The sequence below is a fragment of the Macrobrachium nipponense genome, chromosome 20 (assembly GCF_015104395.2).
Source record: "Macrobrachium nipponense isolate FS-2020 chromosome 20, ASM1510439v2, whole genome shotgun sequence".
NCBI lineage: Eukaryota > Metazoa > Arthropoda > Malacostraca > Decapoda > Palaemonidae > Macrobrachium > Macrobrachium nipponense.
In genome coordinates this window covers 60,913,261-60,923,384 of record NC_061089.1, presented here as the reverse complement: position 1 = coordinate 60,923,384, position 10,124 = coordinate 60,913,261, and the positions used below count along the sequence as shown (strand labels likewise).

General features: G+C 37.2%; 1 protein-coding gene across 6 annotated transcripts in view; it reads right to left on the bottom strand.

Annotated features, from left to right (window-relative positions):
* Positions 1–3,053, bottom strand: part of LOC135226510 (inhibitor of nuclear factor kappa-B kinase subunit epsilon-like) — a 282,872-nt gene extending 279,819 nt beyond the window's left edge. Inside the window, exons 1-2 of one of the 6 annotated variants that reach the window (XM_064266133.1) lie at positions 2,901–3,044; positions 715–742 (exon numbers count right to left, since the gene is read on the bottom strand). The gene's annotated coding sequence lies outside the window, so the exon portion shown is untranslated. Of the gene's footprint in view, positions 1–690; positions 743–2,900 lie in introns of all 6 variants that reach the window. The other 5 variants (XM_064266186.1, XM_064266177.1, XM_064266168.1 and 2 more) reach the window with 5 other exon arrangements.
* Between the last annotated feature and the right edge of the window lie 7,071 nt (positions 3,054–10,124).

The window sequence follows — 10,124 nt, the reverse complement described above, 5'->3', positions numbered from 1 at the left end:
TCAATCTTGAATCATTTTTTGCCGAGTTCAGTTCTGTTGTTAGTAAAACTTTATAAAGCTCTCTATAACTAAATTGATGTAATCCATGCTACACAATACACTTCAATTACAAATACTGTACTCTGATATCACAAACTCTTGTAACACACCACTAAATTTATTAAATCATTCAGAAAAACATCCTTTCAAATCCACTTCCTGAAAGACATGTCAAAAGATATGAGACCCCATTAAGCTGTTAATAATGATAGAAGTACATTAAGTGGGCATAATGACCAAAGTTACCATAACATTCACACCGGCGAGCAAAGCCCTCAGAAGCTAATGATAACAATTCAAGCTAATGATAACAATTCATACTAATGAATAGCACCAACAGCAGCAATAGGAGGCAGTAAGTATCCATTAGTATAGACCATGACTAAAAGTTATTCATTTAAATCACAATACACTACCATATAGATAAGCTGGAAAAGTTTAAATATTGAGCTGCCAACTAAACAAGATCTACTAATTTTGTAGAATAAGCTCAAAATTAGTAGTAAACCCTTATCAAGTCCAATGCTAAGTGACAAAGTGGTAACAGCTACTATACTACTTTATGCTTTACTCTACCTGAAGATTAAAACAACCTGATGTTAGTAAAGTGTAAGTCTACTAGTCACTAAATATAGCCTGCATTTAACTTACAGTGTGACTTACAGGGTGACTTACTCTAAACTGGTACTGCCAACATCTCCATCTAATGAAATGGGAGATGGAAACATTGGATGAGAAAGAGGATTACACACCCTCAAAAATCTGCTTCACACTGCTCAAATTTTTCTTAAACTCGTAAAATTTGAAACAAAACGTTTTGCAATAGTACAAATTTAACACTGAGGAGGAAGAGAGTATCTCTAACTATTACTCTATTTCCTTTTAATGATAATCTTCACTTTTGATACTTGATCAGTAGGCTATAAGTGCATTATAATTACTACTGATTGAATATTATACCACTGTATAACCTATCTTAAATAATTACTATTCTTGCCTCATGTAACCACAATTGAAAACGAGAAGTCTACAGGCATTAACTCTTGACAACAATAATCCCCATGAGCACATAGTATTTCTATTTGTGGGATATGCATGAAACCTTATTAAAGTAATTACGGTTACACTGTAAAGTATTTGATTACTGAACCTACATTGCCAGGTTGGAAAGGTTTAATTTTTGTGTTCAAGCTATTTGCTTAGCAATCATCACCATTAGTGCATAAACCTTAATGAATTGAAAAAAATACTTCCAAAATTTGAAAGATAAGGATTTGCTGTAGCCTGCTGGGTAATGTGGGCTAGGCACCACATGAAAATGCAAGCTAGGGTAGAATGCAGAACTGTAGATTATTTTAGGCTGGTGCATTCTCTGAGTTCACATTGTAGCATTTTTGGGGAAAGCTTAAGTTTTATTTTGTCCTTTACAAGAACGAGGAATGGAGACTGCCCTACTGTTTCTGTGCTTTGAGCATAATTCACCCTTAGTATCTGAGCTACAAACTACTGGGGTATAAGACTGAGCGGCGACATAGCAGCCATCTCTCTCAGAATGCAGCCACTTCCCAAAAAAAGGACTTGAATTATGCCATTATTTCGTAACTTAGGAGTAAAAACTTACTTCAAGATTAGTGTAGAGGTCTCGGTGTGCTGCCTGGATAGACTACAACTCTTGACTGATGCTCATGGCAGCAAATTCAAGTACTTTTTCGGGAAGGAGGCCACATTCCGGGATCAGTGGCCGATATGTCGCTACTTTGTCATTTATCCCATTTTTTTTCCATTCTATAAACCACACCTTCCCGGTGTAGTTTCCCATTACAGTTAGATTTACACATTCCCTCCAATTGTTTAAAGAATAGGGCAAAATGCTGAATGGTCGGCCTTTACCATAGCACGACTGACTTCCCGAAAAAGTACTTTAACCTGTCTTGGGTATTTCTACAGAAGCAGTCCGCACGGACTGCAAGGGACGTAACCGCGGATACGACATCCACTAGAGATTGGGGCGTCCAATGTATTTCGCCGTGTTTAGTACTGGCCCCTGGGGGGTTAATTACAGTCGTCCGAATCAATATTACTTAAAATTCTTGTTCAGTAGGTAAAACTGCATATAGAAACTGCAACTGCCATAGTCTAGGCCGCCGCGGAAAAGTACCCTAGATCTACCATCTTGTAACCCAGGATAGACATTAGTCAAGAGCCAGCATCTGTCGAAGCAATGCCTCGAGACCTTTACTTTCCTCTTGACATAAGTTTTTTCTTCCAAGTCTCATAATAAGGCCGCAATTTCTGATTTTCGGGAAGGTGGTCGCACCATGGTAGAAGCTGGCCATTCTATTTTACCCTAAGTAGCATGGCCTGGTATGTTATACACTACACTGACCTTGGACAGGCCTAGTATGCCTGGTTAGTACCTAGCCTAAGTCGATCTTACCCTATATCTGCCTCTAATCTGACAAGCTCATTTAGCATTGCTTAATAGGTAGTAGCTTAACTTCCTAATGATGAGCTATCTTATGCTAAAGGTAAAAAACGACTTGGCCTTGTTTAGGTTAGGCTACGCTAAGCAATAGCTTAGCCTACAAGCAGAAGCTTGAATTCGCTACATAGTTAGTCTGAGTTACTCTAATTTATTCGAGGAAGGCCTAAATAGACGTCTAATTCTACAGACAGCCTACCACACACCAGTATCTCGCATACTAGGTAATAACCTTTACGGAAACGTACGCAGGACCCTAGTAGTACCTACTAGGTAGTAGCTACTCTCCACAGCAATTCAAGGGCAAACCACTCGAGTTGAGAGCTGTTAAAACTCTCGAGTTAAGAGTTGTTAATGCCAAATTCGTATTGATACTCACATACAACCAAACAACGAAGAATACCACTAAATATCGGACGTGAGGTTTGGATGACTACATAGATTAACTATTTGCCTAACAAAAACTCCAGGTCGTACTGCAGTCAGTCTCTCACTCTCATATGAGAACTGAGAAACAGTGGTTGCGTTCAACAGCACGCATTCAGTGCAAGTACGTTACCAGCGACATGTTTGATTGCATCACAAATTTGTATGCTAACATTCCTTATGAGTAATGAAATTTTTTTGTTTCAATAAATTAGTGTGTGTGTGTATGTGTGTGTGTAAAGTAGTTTCCAAGTGGATAATATAAACTTGTGCAAATGCACCAGTACGTATTCCGGTAATGTGTGCAACAATTACCTTGATGACGTCATTCTAAATTAAAAAAACTATTTGAACTCTTGTTTTCAAGATCATCTTTTATGCAAAAATTTGATTAGAAACAGAACAGTATTGGGTAATTTTTTATTTTTGTAAGTTATTTCAGTAGGAAACAAAATCTTTAGTACGAACGTTGCCACAAACTTCGTTTTCTGTCCATATGTAAGGTACTTGAACACACTCCTGTCACAGGAAGTAAACAAACCAACAAAAGTCACCTGCACGCAAGTATTAAGGGAAACTATTTTAATGGCCGGAAATTGAACGACAACAGTACGCTATTTATTGTCCACAGATTTTAGTTACCTGTATGCTAGTGTAAATATGTTTTAAACATTAATATTTATGTGAACATGAACCGATAAGAATAGGATACCAAGAGCAAGTGAAATAGTAGTTTATCTTTGAGCATGACGGTGCTATTTATTAAAGAACTTGTCAAAAATATGTACGGCAGTGATGAGGAGTGCAAAGGAGGGCCTTTCATGAACGTACCGTAAACTGTTTTACACATGATTACCATATTATAAATCAATAACGTTTCCTAACTCGGTTAGGTCTATGCACCATTCCTGTGACCTGTCCGAGACGTGTGATTCATTTCCTGTCGTGTGGTGACGGAGCAGTTGAGAATATTAAGCTATGCTTCACGTCAGTGAAACGAATAAATGAAAATCTACAATAAATCACATTAACGGCTATCTCTTCTAAATTAAAGAGAACAGAAATGGAACATAGCAACCATCAGCAAAATTACAAGGTCTCTGACTCACAGCGTGACGTATGCCGTCTTCTCCTCCTTCCTCCACTCTCCTCATTTCTTCGAAGATGATTTAAACGTTTTATTATGAAAATGCAAGGGAGTTTGGAATGGTTTCCCAAAGAAACTAATTAATTGTTTTCACAAAAATTAAGGCCATCTCTAGACGGAAACCACAGTGCTCTTGAAAAGGGAAATTTATTACTCTGCAAAATAAAATAAAATTTTTTTTCGTACTTTCTTTCCTTCGCCTCTTCTTACTTGTATCATCTCTTCGTTTTCGTTATGGAACGAGAGTCAATGAGGGAAATCTGGGCAACATCCCTCCGAAAAGCGACCACACACCACCGCAAAAAGGATCTTGCAAACAAATTCGCCGACTTCATCATCCCACACCTACGCACAGTAAGTGGGCTTATACGAAATTGTGGTTGCGAACTTGCGGAATTCATTCCTCACTCTCCCTCTCTCTCTCTCTGTCACTTCACCCATAGTTGCTGACCTGTTTCCGGACCACTCGTCAAGTAAATGATCCCATAAACGAATCGTGTTTTGATTTAAGTAATTGGTGGTCAATTAAACAAATACGACATCGACACACAGAAGGGTTTGCATCGTAATTATATTAAATGTTTAAAAATGCATCTCTAATAGACTGCCTTTCCTATTTTAGGAGGACTTTTTCATGGTCCCTTTCTGATTTTGCCGAGACGTTTAAATTTCATCTTATCTGCTAATAAATTTGTTCTTGTGATATTTCTTTTTATTCCAGTGATCACCTTGCTTCACTTCAGTCTACTGTCTCTCAAGTTATTTCACCCATCAGATTTCATTATGCATTGCTCAAGAACACCACAGCAATATTTATCTACGTTTACCATTACTGGGTAGTACTGCTTATTCTCTCAACTAAAATGAGTAACTTGGAACCAGTTCTCATATATAACCAATAATATTTATCTCTAAATACTGATTTCACTTGACCTGAGGAATGTATTGCAATGGTCAGAATGGATGTTTCTATCATTTCTGTAACAACCAAGGATAAGCTAGAAAGAATCCTGGCTAGGGCAAATGCGCTCAGTGTGTAAGTTACTCTCAAGGAAAAGTGAATTCGATATTAACGGGTATATATATTTGTGACTGTGAATTATGTATATAAAAGTTTTATTAATTCTATGATTGGCTATCTAACTCATAATAATTATACCTTATCTGGCAAATACGAGAGAGAGAAGAGAGAGAGAGAAGAGAGAGAGACTGGAGGTGTTCTGTTCTACTCTACTCTTGCATTTCTTGTCATAATTTTAGTTTCTTTTCTATGGTCGGTATCTATCCGTATGAAGGGTTGTATTTATCTGAATAATTTGCAGTTTTCTATTGCATACACGAGTATGCATTATATCGAGTCATCTTTATTCATTCGCTGCTATTCATTTTCCTCATTCGGTTTTCGTTATTTCATACCATGGAAGAATTATTTCAGAGTGAAACTTAAAATTTTGAACAATAATAATAATTTGATCAGAGATGCAAATATCAACAACTAGATCCAATCGTTCTCTCTCGATTCAAAGCACAGGAGAGTTTTTAATCGACTGACTGATCGCAAGCATGAAACGGGATTTGCAATCGCCAAGGTTACTAACTACTGATGGCGACTATTTGCTTCGTTTTTGTTTGGCTGTTTGTTTCCAACGTTATGCAAACAGTAATTGGCGGAGTTTTTATTCACTTTGCTTCACTTTGTTTGGTTTTATGTACAGCCCCCCACAGGGACGATTCTCTCTGATGGACCCTTGTATGTTTTCAAAATAAGTTTCTTATATTATATTTTATAATTGTCTTTTAGTGTTTCCTCGTCAATATCGTAATTCCTGCAGAATAGGAGTCTTTAGATCTTTTTTTAAATTTGCTTTCTTCTTGTATGATCTCTATGAAAAATAAAAGTAATTAGACTCTGGGAGTGACACAAATGTAACTGTTGAGGAGGAGAGAACAATTTGTATGGAGAAGTGGATTCTAGTTGCTTGACCTTGGCAGTTGCCAGCTGTGGTCTTCGAGAACTACCAAATTCCACAAAGAATCTCTCTCGAGCTTCTCGTCATCTAATACGAATTCTATTGGCTATCACATCATACATTCATTGAAGAGTTTCGTATAAGATGATCTGAAAAATCCATTAACCAGTGCATCGGAAATAAATTCTCCATAGTTTATGCGGAAGGTTCTTTTGATAATCCGAATCACCGACCGATAATTCCTTTGATGTCACTGATGAGAGGAGAAGAAAGGAGAGAAGAAAACTCCGAGAAAGTTTTCTTTTCGTAATTAAACCGAGATACAGTTTCTTTTGTGGCTTCCTCCTCCAGTCTTCAGGTCTTGGGCTAATGGGAAAGAGCCGCTTTGGTACGAGGGTAACTTGATCTGACAACGACTAAAATTTCTGTCTTTCTTCGGCAGAATGGTCATTTTGCTTCTAAAAGCCACACCTTAATGGTAGTCGTGGTAATTTTGGTTTTCAGTTGTTTGCCTTTAAGCTATATTTTCATGATTTCGTGACAACTCTGTCTTGTTTACGTATAAATGACTACATAATTATCAGGTTTCCTGTTGCAAAAAGAAAAAAAAATAAATAAAATATATAAAATAATCGTTTGAAAGGAAATGAAAATTTTGAACGATACGCACAAAACTTATTTTATAACCTCACTGTTGTGTCGTTGACTTGCAAAATTCAGGAGCTTTCAAAGACTTGCAAATACAATGAACTGTTACAACGGATACTCCGTGGAGAGACCAGTGGCAAGCTCGGGCTATCGCCACTTTGCCAGTCAGTGATAGCAAAGCCAGAGCGTTTTTCTGGTTATGTATTTGAATCTATGTCCCCAATAAATGGTGAGCATAAACATATTGACTATCACTCGTGGTCTCTCTGTTGTTTCGCAACATTTCTTTTTCATTATTCTAAATCTTATATGGATCTAGATTGTAGAATATAACAGTACCCTCTAATTTGTTTGTTTGTATGGTGTTTTTATCTTCTAATTTGGTTCCTTCCTTTTTGGTCGCTCACTATGAAAGACCATGTAGTGTAGGTAGCTGCCAGTTTTCATTCTTTCTCCACTCGGGATGCCAAGTAGCGCACAGCTACTTGTTTCTCATACTAAACATGTTGTTGCGGGAGATGTAGCGAAAGAAGAACTCTCCTCTAAGTATTATCTCCATTATTCGCGCCTCAATCATGCTTTCGGGTCTCATTGTAAGTAACTGCGACTTTCGAAGCTACAATTCGTTTTGTGTCCTACACGCCCCCCCCCCCACCCCCAAAACAACCCCACTTCTTTCTCCCCCGACTTCCAACCAACCGTACCCTTCTACTCTTTCTGGCTTTATACTTACCAAAATAATGGACGTCTCAGGTTTGCAATAAGATTATATTCCAGGAAGTATTGCCCAATAAATACTGGTATTTTCACACATGTTGGCTGGAAGGCTCTAGGACAGTGGAGTAGTAGATGGGTTGACTAGAGACAATGAGCTGCTGTGTTGTGCTCTTTCCTGGTAGGAGGTCAAACCTCACCCAGTGCACTGTGGCGCCATTGCTAAAGGCAGTTTGCAGTGTTCCTTCAGGCCCTGTACAGCTGCACCCACTTTAATTAAAACCTGCTTCGCCTCCATTGTCGCTTCGTCTGAGCACTGATGGCTGAAAGTGACTCAGTGCTGGGCTTCATAAATCCGTTTATAGGTCTTTCACTTCCTCAAATACCAGATTCTTTCCCGGACGTCTTGAGAACTTACACGAAAAGCCTATAAGAATGTTTCTCGTGAACAAACTGACAAAGATTAAGTTGAAAAATACAGTTGCTCATTTACATTAGTGGGGCTTTAAACTTATTATTTCCGGTCACAGTACAGCGATCATCATAAATAATTAAGGGAGTCTTGTGGTGGAGCAATCCTTGTAAACACTTCTCGATAAATACAACCTGTTAATTCCAACCTGATGAATCCTTTAATGAGGATGATACCGTTAACTATAGTTGCAGTGGTAGTTATAATGAAGTCGATGATAATAACATCAACGATGTCTTTGAAATTTCGTGATAATTTAATGATTCGGAGGGCGTCTATACGTTGAACTTACAAACAGAATTCAGGAGCACATTATAATGTCCCTCCATCCTAAACAAACATAATTACGTAGTAGTGACCATGAGTATAACACACTCTTATAGAAATGCTGAGTATTTAGTCCATACCAACCGACTTACGCTTGGTGGCATTTCACTTTACTTGTCTCTCTCTCTCTCTCTCTCTCCTCTCAGCGATATGATTTTAAGGCTCTGTCTCCGAGGAACCGTTCGAGGGCATCCGGCTTGGTTAACGAGCTTAATGCGCTTTTTGTCTAACACACTCTCTTCCAGATCATTCGCCTATATTGTTCTTCTCTCTTCCTTCTCTATCACCAGCATCCTCAGACCTCTCATGGAACTCCGTAAAGAATCTGGATGAAATATTATGCCATTACATTTGTATGAAGACTAACAAGTAGCATAATAATATTAATTTCTCGGCTCGAACAGGACATTAAACCATCAAAATTGTGAAAGGACACCATGAATAAATAATTCTCCTCAAAGGATTCAGGCAAGTATTATTAACGGCAGACTTCAAAGGGAAAATGATTCACGCTCACGTTGCTTTGAGAGGATGTGTTGCTCGATACAGTTGAAGTCAGTGTGGGATCCTTGTCTTATGGGCTATCAGTATATTTAGACCGAGGGTAATTTTGGGAGTCGGTTGGCTAGCTTATACCATCACGAGTATAAAGTGTGGCAAGTTGCAAAAGGATGAAAGCGACCTGGTGTGGACCTTTGGCCTCTAACCTTCAAACGGAGAGGAATTTTAAGCACACGTAACACATTAACAGTGACTTTTCTTATACTTTGACCTAGAGATTACACTCAAACCGTTACTTGTGAAACCAATTAGTATGTCTTCCTTCCATTTTCTATTATTCTAAAAGTACAAAATATTGTGAACAATATTTTGTAGGATTTTATTTAAAGCAAAAAAAAAAAAAAAACACCCACAATAGCTGTTAAAGCGCCTAAGTGGCGTGATCGGTATGGTCTTGGCCTGCTACCTCGGTGGCCACAAGTTCAATTCTCGGGCATTCAATTGAGGAGTTAGAAATGTGTATTTCTGGTGATAGAAGTTCACTCTCGAAATGGTTCGGAAGTCACGTACAGCCGTTGGTCCCGTTGCTGAATAACCACTGGTTCCATGCAACGTAAAAACACAATACAAACAAACAATAGCTGTTAAATAAATTCTTTGTCATGCAGACCTCAAAATAAAACCAGCACCCGACAACGATTCTTTATTAAAACATCACGGGGAACATCGATCACCACAGACAGCTTAAAACAGCGTTTATTTTCCGTTTTGTGAAATGGAATGTTTGTCAACATTAAGGGTCACACGCATTTTGTTTGTCACGAAAAACTGTCCGAAAGCTCAGGAGGCGGATCGGATCGCATAAAGGAGAAATGTCGACTCCGTGAGATCAAAATATCACATGAGGTAAACGATGTTGATAAATTAAAAGGAAAGGAAAGAACAATGATGACATGGCGAAGACAATAATATATACTGTAGTTTTTACATATACATATATATATATATATATATATATATATATATATATATATATATACACACACACACACACACATATATATATATATATATATATATATATATATATATATATATATATATAATGTAATTGTAATATCAACAATGACCTCTTAACTTCTAAAATTTCTCACACTTCTTGGAATTGGAGAAGTTAAGCGAGCATTGTGGAAATAACAATTATCTCGTAAAAAGTAACACGTACATTATATATATATATACATATATATATATATTATATATATATATATATATATATATATATATTAATATATATATATATATATATATATATATATATATATATATATATATGTGTGTGTGTGTGTGTATGTATATATAACATATACTAATATATATATATAGTATTATTATATA